This window comes from Trachymyrmex septentrionalis, unplaced genomic scaffold (assembly GCF_001594115.1).
Source record: "Trachymyrmex septentrionalis isolate Tsep2-gDNA-1 unplaced genomic scaffold, Tsep1.0 scaffold29, whole genome shotgun sequence".
Taxonomy (NCBI): domain Eukaryota; kingdom Metazoa; phylum Arthropoda; class Insecta; order Hymenoptera; family Formicidae; genus Trachymyrmex; species Trachymyrmex septentrionalis.
The window spans coordinates 1759332-1765544 of NW_017305451.1; positions in this window are offsets into that span (position 1 = coordinate 1759332).

A 6213-nucleotide genomic window follows, 5' to 3' on the forward strand; every position below is an offset into this window, starting at 1 on the left:
ATTTTGCACGACTAGATTTATCCCTTAATATAGTTTTTTAATATCCTGCATATATGATCTACTAATCTTATAAAAATATTATAACACATCAATATAATGATTCCTCTCGAATGTATTACTAAATATTACGACCAGATTTTTGGGTTGTCCATAAGAAAGAGATAATCGAGGAGAGCAACAGTTCCGTTTTAAAAGTTAACTACCAGGTAAATGAACTACTTGCTAATTGATATTAACGATGATGCAGTCGTTTCTGTCTATACTAGATCTCCTCTCTCTCTCTCTCTCTCTCTCTCTCTCTCTCTCTCTTTCCCTCTCTCACTGTTGATCAATCCATCTTTCAATTTACCTTGCTTTAACAGACCGAATGTGAATGTTGCAGTTTTTATAAAATACTACACCGATACAGATCACGATCAGACGACGACGGTCTTAGCGCTTGATTTCGAAATGCATTATTAGACCGTAACGCGTGTTCGCGTTACGATGAATTACCTAATCCTCCGGAGGGGGGGGGGGCTGGCCGTTTAAAGAAAGGAGAGCGAGATCGGACCGTGGCTCTCTTCCGGGGAATCACGGGGTCTTTCTCGGATGAGACCACCTGGTCCGTCGAGTGCCGTGTGAACCTGTCCCTGGCGACGCGACGTCGCCCGAAAAGACACCCGGAGGGGTAACTGTTTGTACAAGCGCCCCGGTATTTTTATCCGAATGACGGTGACTCATAAAGATCGGAGCTCTCTCACCCGCGTACCCCGGCGCGCATGTTCCCTCTTTCTCACACATACGAATGAATCGTGCACCCACCGCGCGTCTATACACGCGTGACACCGTTACCGATGCACGCGCAAGCGTGAACGCGAGAGGGAAGCGGGCGAGAGGAGAGCAACGGCGTGCTTGAATGTGTACTTAGCGGCAAGGAACACACTCGCCTCGCATGTTAGGATAGAGATTATGTCGTCCAAGGAGTCTATAGTTAGTTAAGGCTACCATTCTTCGGCCGGGTTGGTCTTTGAGCCCAACCGCCGAAAGAGATCGTGGCAACAACGCGTTCGTCGTCACGCGCACCAACAATTAGATATTAATTCTATTCAGGCCTCTCACTGCCTATAGCCGAGACAGCCTCTACAAGAGACGCGGGCGGATTAACCTCTTTCGGTGTCTGTCCTCTTTTTTTTTTTTCGGCAATCTGATTCCCGCCGTCGAGACCAGCCCAGGAATCGTCGGGACAAAGCCGAATTTGTCCGTCGTCTCACAATGGAGTCCGCAAACACATCGTCGGATTAGATAACTCGATATTTTCTTTGGAAGAAAATATCCTTCACTCAGTCGATAAAAATTCTTTCATTATCCGGAATCGCTTATTTAAACACTTATATGTGCACAAATTGATGTTTCCTCGAGATCTATCCAACCTGATTTCAATTCTTCGAAGGTAGTTTCTTCCTCGCGTATATTATAATACAAATTAATATTTTCTATTTGTAAATGCGGTGATTTAATTAAATCTTATATTGCGCGTTTAAGTCCAACCTGTAAAATCGTTCGAGTCTCATCCTGCCGCGAGTCATAAATAACGCATCGCAAGGAGTTATTACATAGCAAATGTAACTGCGAAAAACACGATTAACGAGATTCATCAATTTAGATAAGAGACTTTCATTCGCGGCCCGATTAAAAATTTCGCTCGTGATCCTCGAGAGCCGTAATATTTCAGCACAGCTGCGAAGATAATAACCAGACCGGGCATATATAAGGCGGTGCCTGTTCTGCGTCAACACGTCCGCTGGAAACATCAGCGGCTGTTTCGCTCTCCTTATCTATACGTGGCATAAACTGCCCCGGCATAAATGGAGGATGATACACCGCGCAGCGCGTAGAGGAGAAAAAAATATCGCTGAAACTCCCGTAACACTCGTACGCCAACCGCGGGAAGCAGCCAACTCGCGGAGCAATTTTTATCCATTTGGACCCCCCGACCCTCATGAAGACGGACGAGGATCCGATGGCGGCGCGAAGCGCCTCGGAAAGGGAGGTGGTGACTTCTTGCCAGTGGCAATTTTTCTGAAAAACGAGTGTCGGACACATGGCCCACGTATGAAGGACGACGGTGGCTGCGAAAATGATGCGTTTTATGGTTTTATAATGCGAATGGTTGACCAAAAAGAGGGGATCTCGGGATGAAACCGTAACACATGGCTGCTCGTGTGTCCACCGCTCTTTCCTGATCACACGCGTACGTGTGTGTGTGTGTGTGTGTGTGTGTGTGTGAGTACGACGTACGGCAAGGGGATGACCGCTCTTCGACTGTCCACTACGAAACTGGGTAATGAGCCGTCACGTAGACCGGGTTTACTCCCCAATAAAATCTATATCAGAATTCAGGGGGATGCTTCTTTTTATCTTGGCACCGCCATACATCATCCTTGAAGCGTCGTCGTCGACGCAACTACCACTCTTACTTTTCAGTTATAACTCCGCCGCAGTCTGCGAAAAGTTTGATTTATTGTAGATCCTTGACATTTCAAGGTATCATTCATCGCGGACACGTTTCCGCATTTTTCGCATGCTTAAGAAAGCAGCTCGATCGCAAAGTATAATATGTTACATCAAGATGCAGATAAATGATATGAGTATTCGTGATATAAAATATCATGGTTAATTCTCCAATGATAATTGGGGTCTTTCAAGACATCATCGATATTTTGATTGTGAATTTTGGTATAAATTTAAATCTGTAAAAAATAAGTAAAATAAATCGAACTTCTCTACGATAGTAAAAACTTGTTGAAATTTTGACCAGAATTTTTGCGGATTTTTATATCATCTAAAACAATAAAAAATGTACTATTTATAATACTTTTGAGACTTCCATACAGTGAAACTATGCGTTTCACGGATTATCTCCACGTCCCGATCCATTATTAAAATGCCAACGTTTCATGAAGTGAACTGCAGTATTCACAAAACGTTGGCATTCTAATAATGGATCGAGATACAAAGATAACCCACAAGAGGTGTTTTTTTTTTCTCCGAAAATTTCTATTGTTGACGAAAGAGTTAAAATTTATATCGTAGGCAAAAAATTAACATGTTATTTCAACTACTCAGACTTTATTGCTAATCGTCAGCAGTGTCGTAACATCGCTTCGTTTCACGCGACACGGGCGATTTACAGCGCTACTTTTAGATTTCACAGCATCGATGTCTCTTCTTTAAGGAAAAAAGAAAAGCAATAAACCGTAGAGGAATCATAAAAGGATGTTGCGTAATTAGTGGTGCGTATGGCGCCACTGGCGAACTAAACCATTCGACTAAAATAAATAACCACGGCTGGGCAAGGCTTGATTTATGAAGGAAGCCTGATGTTCCCCTGAATGTCATCCGGGTTTAACGCTTTTCGTGATCTTGGGCGCGCTTTAGAGCAACCATCCCGGGAACCCGATCAATAATACATCTCGTAAACGCACTCACGGTGCCGGGAGTGATGGGCTCCTCCAGTTTCAGATACGACCAAAGTGAGTAATGCTAAACAAACGGGAAAATATACCTATCTGGCAGCGGCGACGCCGACGGCGGCCGCGACCACGTCGTGGGAGACGTGCTATATTTACGCGACGGTGGTTTCGTCTTTTTTAACGGGTGCTCATGGTCGAACCGTTTATATTTAGCACACACGTACTCTTTCGGCCAAAGGCACCACCTTGTGACGTGTCAGATGCGACAACTCGTGTTCGTCTTTTTATCGAACGTGGGTGACCCTTCGTGGCACCGGTGCTATTTCAGGGCGCATGGGAACGCCGTTCGGCAGGTGCCCCCGGCTGATTATAAATAATCAGAGTCTTTCTCTCTCTCTCTCTCTCTCTCTCTCTCTCTCTCTCGCCTCTTACGAGAGCGCCTGCCAGCCTCTCGTGCCGCTCTCGGTATGGATACGCTCATGTCGAGGGGACCACAGAGCATAAACGAGGGAGCTTAAGCGACGAGATATTTGTTCTACATATAAGGTGTTTGCGCGTGTTAACGCACAAGATACTTTTACTCGTTATCGAAAGTAAAAGTAATTTTGTTTTCCTACAAATTAAATTCTATACTTCTGCATTGTTCAATGTAAGTGTCCAAAGTAAACGTTTTATTTATACTTCGTATAAATTAAATAAGATCATAAGATTATAATTCTATCTAATACTTTAACCTTTCACCAACTATCTTTAACTAGGCACAATTGATATTTTAAAATTACGAATTTTCCAACAGATAAATTTAAAACTGTAACAAATAAGTGTACCAGAATTTTTTCAAATTTTTTATATAATTCGAAGCAATAAATAATTTGCCCTGTCTTTCTCGAAGATCCTCGTTACTGACGGAACTGAAATTCATATTGTCGGCGTAAGGTTAAATTAATTAAATACGCCACATTATCGCAGAGAACGTACCTCTGCGATAATGTGGTACTTGAGCTGACGCGGCTTTGTCCGACAATTCGAATGAGCGAATCATCGTTTGACCGGATCATCTTTCCCGATGCGGAACAAGCAGCATGGAAGTGAGCGCATGGAGTATGAAAGCTCGTGGGTTTCAACAGGTGCTTTCGCGGAGCTGAAGTACGCAGGTATGTGGAAGCAAGCACTTGTGCCCGTGAAGACCTCTTACATGTGCACACTCCACTTGCGCACAAAGCGGGCCCGTATATTTCTGCTTTCCATCTCGACAGCTCGCAGAGACTCTCTCGAAAAGTGTGCCGCAGCAGTGTACGGCTATCTCTCTCGTTTCTTCTCCCGTTGCCTCTCTCGCACGTCCTTTCCTTTCGTTCGCTGTGCGCTTGCAGCGCGCACATTGTCGTATGGGCAGACGTAAACAAATTTCCGAGGGAGATGCGTGCAGAAACGTTTCACAGTTAATAAGCTGTTGGCGAAACATGGTGGTCATTAAACGTGCGTTTTCATTGTACAGCGACGCACACTCGAAGACTTCTGGGGTCGCGCAATAATCGAGTGGCAAAGTTGCGGTTAGAGAATATCTCACCCTGATGTGTGCCAGTTGGCACACTGTGGTTATTCATATCGAACGATTATAATGTTTTGCATATACATATTCAATGGCGGATAATTTGCGAGCAAATATTTTTAACACAAATAAATCTTGACGAGATAACAAACGAAAAACATTCATGGAATAAAGAATGACGGTTCGAAGCTTAATAAACGGCCAAGATCTGGAAACAGATGATTCGCCAAAAGATAGGCGAAATTTGAAATCTGGGATTGAAAGTCGGATACTTATCCTGATCAATTCCCTTCGAGATCACTCGAGAAATAGGGTCTACTCGTTCGGGACACTCGAGAAGATTAGACCGTCACAAGCTTTTCTACATTTTCACAATAAGCTTGCGCAACGTAGCACAAAAGAGAGAAGGAACGAAACCGAAGGACGGTTGCGTCGAGTGACCGTTATATCCGCTCGAAACAGAAAAATAATTCTATCCCCGTAAGCAAGCAAGCAGCGTGCGAGAGCAACGGAATGTACACGCGATGTGGAAAAACGATGGATAACAAAAAGCAGGGAGATAAAGAGAGCGACGGAGATATTCGGAGGCTATACGTAAGCCCCTCGACAATGGGGAGGATATTTTCTCTAATGAACCAAGACGAGTACACTCCAGTGCCAATTACACTTCAACCGCGTTCTCCGTATTTCGCTCTACTTGACTTCTGTCATTTCAAAGCCAACGAAACGTCGGAGAGACAAGGGCGAAATAGAAGAAAGAGAGAAATAGGGACGATGGTCTCGCTGTGAGAGGTCTCCTCCTCGTGGGCACCCACGATCGATGCTAAACCTCCCGTCCCTTCTCGTCTCTCTCGTTCGGAGCAATAAAGCGCGAGACGAGGAAGCGCGAGGCGGAGAGATAAGCCGGACAATTAATTTTAAGGCGAATCTGAAGACGGAGGAACTTTGGCGCGCGATGAGCGCCTTCGTTATGAAAGATCACTTACTTGCTACGGAATACACCCTCAGTTTTCTGCCAAATAGCTCTGCAATCCTTTCGAAAACGCTCGCTAAGTACGAGTTGTTGCAAAATATACTTTGCTACGTCATCTTCAAATAATTAGCGCAATCATGAGAGCTCAAGCTTTAATTAGCAGTTTCGAAATTTTAGAATTGCAATAAATATATACGTGCCTTTGAGCTTGAAAATAACAAGATTATATTCACAGA